We start from the raw sequence: 7,920 nt of genomic DNA, 5'->3' as shown, positions 1-7,920 counted from the left end.
GCGGGAGAGCAGGAGACAGGTCAGGAAGGGTTTCTTGGCCCCTTTGAAACAGTCTCTCTGTCTCTTCCAAATTTACACACTATCGATTGCCTGCATCACTGCTTGGACTCTTGTCCTCTGCTGCCTTCTATTGTTATTTCTCTTTCCATCTGTCCGTGTGTTTTGTCTCCTGAACTAGATTTTTTGCAACTTCAACACAGCAGTTTTTCCCATTCCTCCCCAGAACTCTCATGGGTATAATGGGCCTCACTGGTGAGTCTGTTGAATCTCAACCTGCGGGAGCTGTATGATTTGCCTTGTTTCAAAATACCATCCATAAATTTCCCCCCCAAAAGGCCACCTAGCAGGAGTCTTTTTTTAATTAAAATAAAGTATCTCTAAGAATATACTGCGTATTTAACCAATTTACCTAAGACGTCTGGAGATGCCCATTCATGTTACACCAACCAGCAGCTGAAAAGGACTTAATGAGTACTGAAGCATATTCCTAGGGACCAGCCACCCGCTTCTATTCTCACAATCATCTTTTGAGGTGAGATTAGGGAACTTGCCAAAGGTCACACCACTACAGAGCAGGAATTAGAATTTTAACCCAGGAATACCTAGTTCCAAAGTCCCCAGCCTTTCCACTATCCCACATCTCTAAACTAATCATGCTTGTTTGGAGACATCTCTAAAAATAAATAATGCTTCTTTATCAAAAAGAAGAGTGGTTATTCACTATGATATAAATTAAACAAGACCACCCCAAAAGTTGTGGTCCTGAAGTAGTAGAGGGTAGTTGACTCTCTGAACTTGAACAAGTGGCTTCACCTTTCTGAGCTTCAGGTTACTTATTTGCACATATATACAATCTCACAGAGTTGATGTCAACATGACATTATATATACACATAAGACTTCCCTGGTGGCTCAGACGGTAAAGCGTCTGCCTACAATGCAGGAGACCTGGGTTCAGTCCCTGGGTTGGGAAGATTTCCTGGAGAAGGAAATGGCAACCCACTCCAGTATTCTTGCCTGGAAAATCCCATGGATGGTGGAACCTGGGAGGCTACAGCCCATGGGGTCGCAAAGAGTTGGACACGACTGAGCAACTTCACTTTATCACTTTCATACAGTTATACATATGTATAGAATTAATAATATAATTAATTATATACATAAAGTACCTGGTCAGCAGTGTTAAGTGGAACTGCTTTTCCTTTTACAGGTGTAAAATGCAAGTTGACACACGGGTCTGACATTCAGCTCAGTTGGACACGTTTTTTAATTGGGTTAACACATTATTTGGGAAGGGCATTAGCTGAATCACACAAGCGCATATTAATCATTAACTTAACATCACCCAACAGCAGCCGCAGGTCTTGGAAGTCAATTGGAACCGCTGTCAACACCCTTCGAAGTCCTTCTCCACATGAACTACCACCGCCTCCTAAACAAGGTGCCGGCAGAAAATTGCTATCAGCCCAGATAGGAGGTAAGTGGGTTTAATGTATGAGCACTATAAAATGGAATGAAGTTTTGGTGGGCTGGTGTCAGGAGAGGGGACCAGTCTTCCAGTCCCTCAACTATACCAAGTCCAGCTGGCTTGTGTTTCTAAGAGCACAGGCTCAATAGTGAATAAGAGCTGGGTTTTAGCTCTGCCCATTCCTAGTTGTGTAACTTTGAGATTTACATTTCAGTTTTCTCATCTGTAAAATGGGGATGATAATGTTGACTGTATTCTAAGGTTGCTATGAAGATTAAGTTAAATGATGAATTTAAAGCACTTAGTACAGTATCTGGCACATTATAAGCCATGAAGAAGTTGGCTATTCTTTTATTATTAACAGGGACCATGGCCTTAAAGTTCTAAGATGCAGGACAATAAAAAAAAAAAGGAAAGAAAGGCTTCCTGTTGCTAGACGATCACGTTCAACGCCATAGTTGGGCATACACGTTCTACCTCATATTCTGGCCCCATGCTCAGCTTTACCCAGAGTGCTTTACCCACTCTGCAAAAATCTCTGTAGCTCCCCAAGACACTCTGACTTCCTCCTTTAGTTTCCCAGAGTACTTTGCATATACTTTTGTACTTTCCCTTATCACAATACATTCCCATTATTTGTTTGCATATCTATCTTCACTTTCAGTTCATTTCAGTTGCTCAGTCTTGTTTGACTCTTTGCGACCCCATGAATCACAGCACGCCAGGCCTCCCTGTCCATCACCAACTCCCGGAGTTCACTCAAACTCACGTCCATTGAGTCGGTGATACCATCCAGCCATCTCATCCTCTGTCGTCCCCTTCTCCTCCTGCCCCCAATCCCTCCCAGCATCAGAGTCTTTTCCAATGAGTCAACCCTTCACATGAGGTGGCCAAAGTATTGGAGTTTCAGCCTCAGCATCAGTCCTTCCAATGAACACCCAGGACTGATCTCCTTTAGGATGGACTGGTTGGATCTCTTTGCAGTCCAAGGGACTCTCAAGAGTCTTCTCCAACACCACAGTTCAAAAGCATCAATTCTTCGGCACTCAGCTTTCTTCACAGTCCAACTCTCACATCCATACATGACCACTGGAAAAACCATAGCCTTGACTAGACGGACCTTTGTTGGCAAAGTGATGTCTCTGCTTTTGAATATGCTATCTAGGTTGGTCATAACTTTCCTTCAAAGGAGTAAGCGTCTTTTAATTTCATGGCTGCAATCACCATCTGCAGTGATTTTGGAGCCCAGAAAAATAAAGTCTGACACTGTTTCCACTGTTTCCCCGTCTATTTCCCATGAAGTGATGGGACCAGATGCCATGATCTTAGTTTTCTGAATGTCAAGCTTTAAGCCAACTTCTTCACTCTCCTCTTTCACTTTTATCAAGAGGCTTTTTAGTTCCTCTTCACTTTCTGCCATAAAGGTGGTGTCATCTGCATATCTGAGGTTATTGATATTTCTCCCAGCAATCTTGATTCCAGCTTGTGCTTCTTCCAGCCCAGCGTTTCTCATGATGTACTTTGCATAGAAGTTAAATAAGCAGGATGACAATATACAGCCTTGACGTACTCCTTTTCCTATTTGGAACCAGTCTGTTGTTCCGTGTCCAGTTCTAACTGTTGCTTCCTGCCCTGCATATAGGTTTCTCAAGAGGCAGGTCAGGTGGTCTGGTATTCCCATCTCTTTCAGAAGTTTCCACAGTTTCTTGTGATCCACACAGTCAAAGGCTTTGGCATAGTTAATAAAGCAGAAGTAGATGTTTTTTCTGAAACTCTTTTGCTTTTTTGATGATCCAGCAGATGTTAGCAATTTGATTTCTGGTTCCTCTGCCTTTTCTAAAACCAGCTTGAACATCTGGAAGTTCACGGTTCACATATTGCTGAAGCCTTTACCTAACCCCATCTCAGGCCATGAGTTTATAGGTAGTGGAAGCCATATACCCTCTTTGTATCTGTAGCCATTAGGCACTCTGCAAGTCTTGGTTGGATGGATGGTGGATGGATAGATGGGATAAAGAAATGGGACAACATTTGAGTTGGTCAAAGTATTGAAATTTACCAGAGGTACCGAGGGGACAGAGCAAGATAGTCTTTACTTCATAAAGTGTCCTAAGCCTGGATCTGAGCAGAAGTCTAGACACTGTTTAGAACTATTTGCCTGATGAGGCAGATGGGCAATCTATGTGTGCCTTCTAGGGAAAGCATGACCAGGTGGTAACTGTTGTCAGGGTCAGTATCAGGCAGAACACCTTAGTAACCAGGGAGCCAAGGCAGGATGCTGTCTCTAAATTTTCCAGCAGTCTTCAAGGTTAACATGTTAAGCAATCAGGAGCAAGAAGTTTTTCCAGGTGTAGTTAACTGGGGACTTCTCTGGCAGTCCAGTGGTTAAGACTGCCTTCCAATGCAGGAGGTACAGATTCGATCCCTAGTTGGGGAGCTAAGATCCCAGATGCCTCATAGCCATAAAAGCAAAACATAAAATAGAAGCAACATTATATTAATACCAAATTCAATAAAGACTTTAAAAATGGTCCAAAAATCTAAAAAAAAAAAAAAAGAAGAAGAAGAAGGAAAAAACCGGGTGTGGTCAATTGCCAGGTGGGCAGACAGACTTATCCACACATTGTCCTCCCTGTGATTATGTTCACTGTAAACAATGATGCAAGATCTAGAGATAGTAAGGAGATATGCAAAGTGATTCCCACAGAGAATAGACCATCTGAAGATAACATTTCAAAGTACCAAGAATATTTTAGAACATAAAGCAATATAGAGGGAGATTTATAGCTTGACTTTTCAGGAATCATTCTATTTTCACTTTATTTAATTCTTTTTGCTAAAGGCAACTGAAATGATAATATTTAATTGTGCTTTGCTGTACTGTGCTAAGTCACTTCAGTCATGCCCTACTCTTTGCAACCCTATGGACTGCAGCCTGCCAGGCTCCTCTGTCCAGGTGATTCTCCAGGCAAGCCTACTGGAGTGGGTTGCCATGCCTTCTCCAGAGGATCTTCTCAACGCAGGAATTGAACTCATATGTCTTATGTCTCCTGCATTGGTAGGTGGGTTCTTACCATTAGTGCCATCTGGCAAGCCCAATATTTAATCATTGATCATTTATTATGTACTTCATACCTTTTTTTTAAGTGATATACTGGAGTCAGTTTCCACTGGCTCATTCGAGGATACTACGTGCATTTCTTCTCATCTCCCCTTAGATGACTTCACAACGGCATCTTACAATCAACCATGGCAGGAGTATTTACACCATGGAAACAGCCAAACACTACAAAAATAGGGTTTCCTACTCCCACTTCTTCTAAGAGCTGATGCTTAAACTTTTACCCATACACCACAGGCTTTACAATGAATGATCCCAATTAATCCTCCCAACACACCAATTTTACAGATGGAAAACTGATGTCTAGACGGGTAAACAATGAAAAAACTTATTACAAACTATTTGGCAGCAAAAGTAGGCTTAAAATTGACAGCATCTACCTCCGAAGCTGATGAAGTTAACCATGATGGAAGGGACACTTCCTGACTCATTCTGTAAGGCTAGTATTACACTGAGACCAAAAGCAGATAAAGATATCACAAGAAAAAGAAAAAAATTACATCACAAGAAAAAAAATATCCTTTCTGGATGCAAAAATCCTAAATAAAATACTAGCAAACCAGATCCAATGACATGTGAAAAGGATTATCTACTATGACCTGGTGGGATTTATCTCAGGAATGCAAGAGTGGTTCAATACAAAGGAATTAATCAATGTAATAAACTACATTATGAGAACAAATGTAATAAAAAATGATCATCTCAGTGTGGGCTTCCCTTGTGGCTCAGTGGGTAAAGAATCTGCCTGCAATGCGGGAGACCTGGGTTTGATCCCTGCGTCAGGAAGATCCCCTGGAGAAGGGAAAGGCTACCCACTCCAGTATTCTTGCCTGGAGAATTCCATGGACTGTATAGTCCATGGGGTGGCAAAGAGTCAGACACAACTGAGCGACTTTCACTTTCACTTTCAACCACCTTTCACGATACAAACACTCAGAAAATGAAGAATAAAAAGGAACTTATCTAACAAGATAAAGGGCATTTATGAAAAACCCACAGCTAACATGATAATAGTAAAACTGAAAGCTTTTCCCCTAAGAGAAGGAACAAGACAAGGATGCATACTGAGATTCAACATGGTAAGTTCTAGCTAGATCAAGCAGATAAGAAAAATAACTGAAGGACAAACAAATTGAAGAGATAGTAGTAAAACCATCTCTATTCACAGATGTCATGATTTTATATATAGACAGTTCCAAAGAGTCCACAAGAAAGCTACTAGAGCTAATTTTAAAAATTCAGCAAAGCTGTAGGTCACAAGATCAACACACAAAAATCAGTCATGTTTCAATACACTAGTAATGAACAATTCAAAAAGGAAATAAAGACAACATTCCACTGCTAATAAATAGCATCAAAAAGTTAAGAATAAATTTAACCAAGGAGGTGAAATATACACTGAAAACTCTGAAACATCTCTGAAACAAATTAAGAAAGACCAAACTAAATGGAACTATACCCATGTTAGTGGATTGGAATGTAGATTTAAATTGTTAAGATGGCACTACTACCCAAAGTGATTTACATATTCAACACAATCTCTATCAACATTCCAACAGCCTTTTTTTTTTCAGAAATGGAAAAACCCTATCCTCAAATTCACATGGGACTGCAAGGGTCCCAAAATAGCCAAAACAATCTTTGTAAGTAAGTGTAAGTAAGTGTCAGTCGCTCAGACGTGCCCGACTTTGCAACCCCAAGGACTGCAGCCGAACAGGCCCCTCTGTCCATGAGATTTTCCAGGCAAGGATACTGGAGTGGGTTGCCATTTCCAAAACTGGAGGACTCACAACTCCTGATTTCAAAACTTACTGCAAAGTTACAGTACTTTGAACAGTGTAATACTGGCTTAAGGATAGACATATAGACCAATGGAACAGAACTGATAGTCCCAAAATAAACCCATACATCTATGGCGAATTGGTTTTCCACAAGAGTACTATATTCATTCAGTGGGGAAAGAGTAGTCCCTTCAACAAACAGTTCTGGGACAGCTGGATTCTAGATGCAAAGGAATGAAGTTGGAGGCTGTTCTCATATCATGTACAAAAATTGACTCAAAATGGAATAATGAAACTTTTGGAAGAAAGCATAGGGGTAAATTTTGGTGACCTTTGTTTTAGCAATGGATTCTTAGATATGACACAAAAGCATGAGCAATTAAAAAAAAAATAGATAAACTGGGTTTCATCAAAATTGAAAACGTTTGTGCACCAAAGGATATCATGAGAAGAGGTGGCCCAGCTTTCTCAGCTGGGGCAGCAGCCATCATCACAGGGCCCAGCTGAGCACCTGTGGTTCTCTCCCTAGTCTGGTTCTTCTAGAGCCCCTCTATCCAGCACGGCACCCTAGCCATTTGAAATCCCAGATATCAAGTACTCACTGTGGCTTATTGATGAGGAGATTATCAGCCATAACACCAGTGGTTCGACTTCAACCTGCTATATCCCCATCACATCTTGGACCCCCTCATAAGTCATTACATCTAATTTTCAGTTCAAATCCACCACAACCTAATCACTCAGCCCTACAGCATTTCCAGGCATGATGAAGGGGCTTGATGGGCCCAGTGATCAAGGTTTACTTCAAAGATACCCATCCCATGTTTCCTATTGGAAGATGTCCCAGTACTTGGAAAACATGAAGACTGGAGACATCATTGAGTTTCAGCACCCAATCTGGCTGCTAGCCTACCAGGGCAAAGAAAAGTTTGCCCTCTGTCCAGACCAGAAATTCAAGCTCATTATCAAGAGGTGAAGTCTATTCATATGATCATGAGAGGAACAAGCATCACTTTGATGCTATGGGTGATCCACGCCATCATGAGGGACCTGGATGACCACACTGTGTGCCAACTGCTCTTTGCTGGTCAGAACAAGAAGGACATTTTGTTGCAGCTGGTTCATAGTAGACAAAACCCCTGAAGAAGGAGACTACACTAGGGCTTTGTGAACAAGGAGATGATCCAGGACCACACTCCCCGGAGAAGGAGCCTTCAGTACTCCTGCCCTGAGCCAGTATGTCAGCCTGTCCAACCCTGACCACATGGGTCATTCCAAGGAGCACTGCTTCCTTTTCTGATGGTGGGGCACTGGCAGGATCATACCTTGAACACTCCTTATGCCCCATTCTCAACCAGTCCTCCCCTGCCAACATTCTTCAAAGCTGTGGCCCTAGGTTCAGACTGGCCTGCCCATGCCCTGGGTGGTCACCCAGCAAGCCTGATCTGAGGAGTCCCTTTGGAAGCAGAGTTCTGCTTCAGGTGGGCAAACTGGCAAACTGCAGGAGAAGTTTCCGTCTGGTTCTCTCGTCCTTGTGACTCTGTGTCTCTC

General features: G+C 42.1%; 1 pseudogene; it reads left to right on the top strand.

Moving 5' to 3' along the window:
• Nucleotides 1-5,645: 5,645 nt before the first annotated feature.
• Nucleotides 5,646-7,629, top strand: LOC112585784 (annotated as a pseudogene).
• Nucleotides 7,630-7,920: the final 291 nt, after the last annotated feature.

The sequence above is a fragment of the Bubalus bubalis genome, chromosome 6 (genome assembly GCF_019923935.1).
Source record: "Bubalus bubalis isolate 160015118507 breed Murrah chromosome 6, NDDB_SH_1, whole genome shotgun sequence".
Lineage (NCBI taxonomy): Eukaryota > Metazoa > Chordata > Mammalia > Artiodactyla > Bovidae > Bubalus > Bubalus bubalis.
The sequence above is the reverse complement of the archived record's forward strand: the minus strand, read 5'-3'. Positions and strand labels throughout refer to the sequence as shown.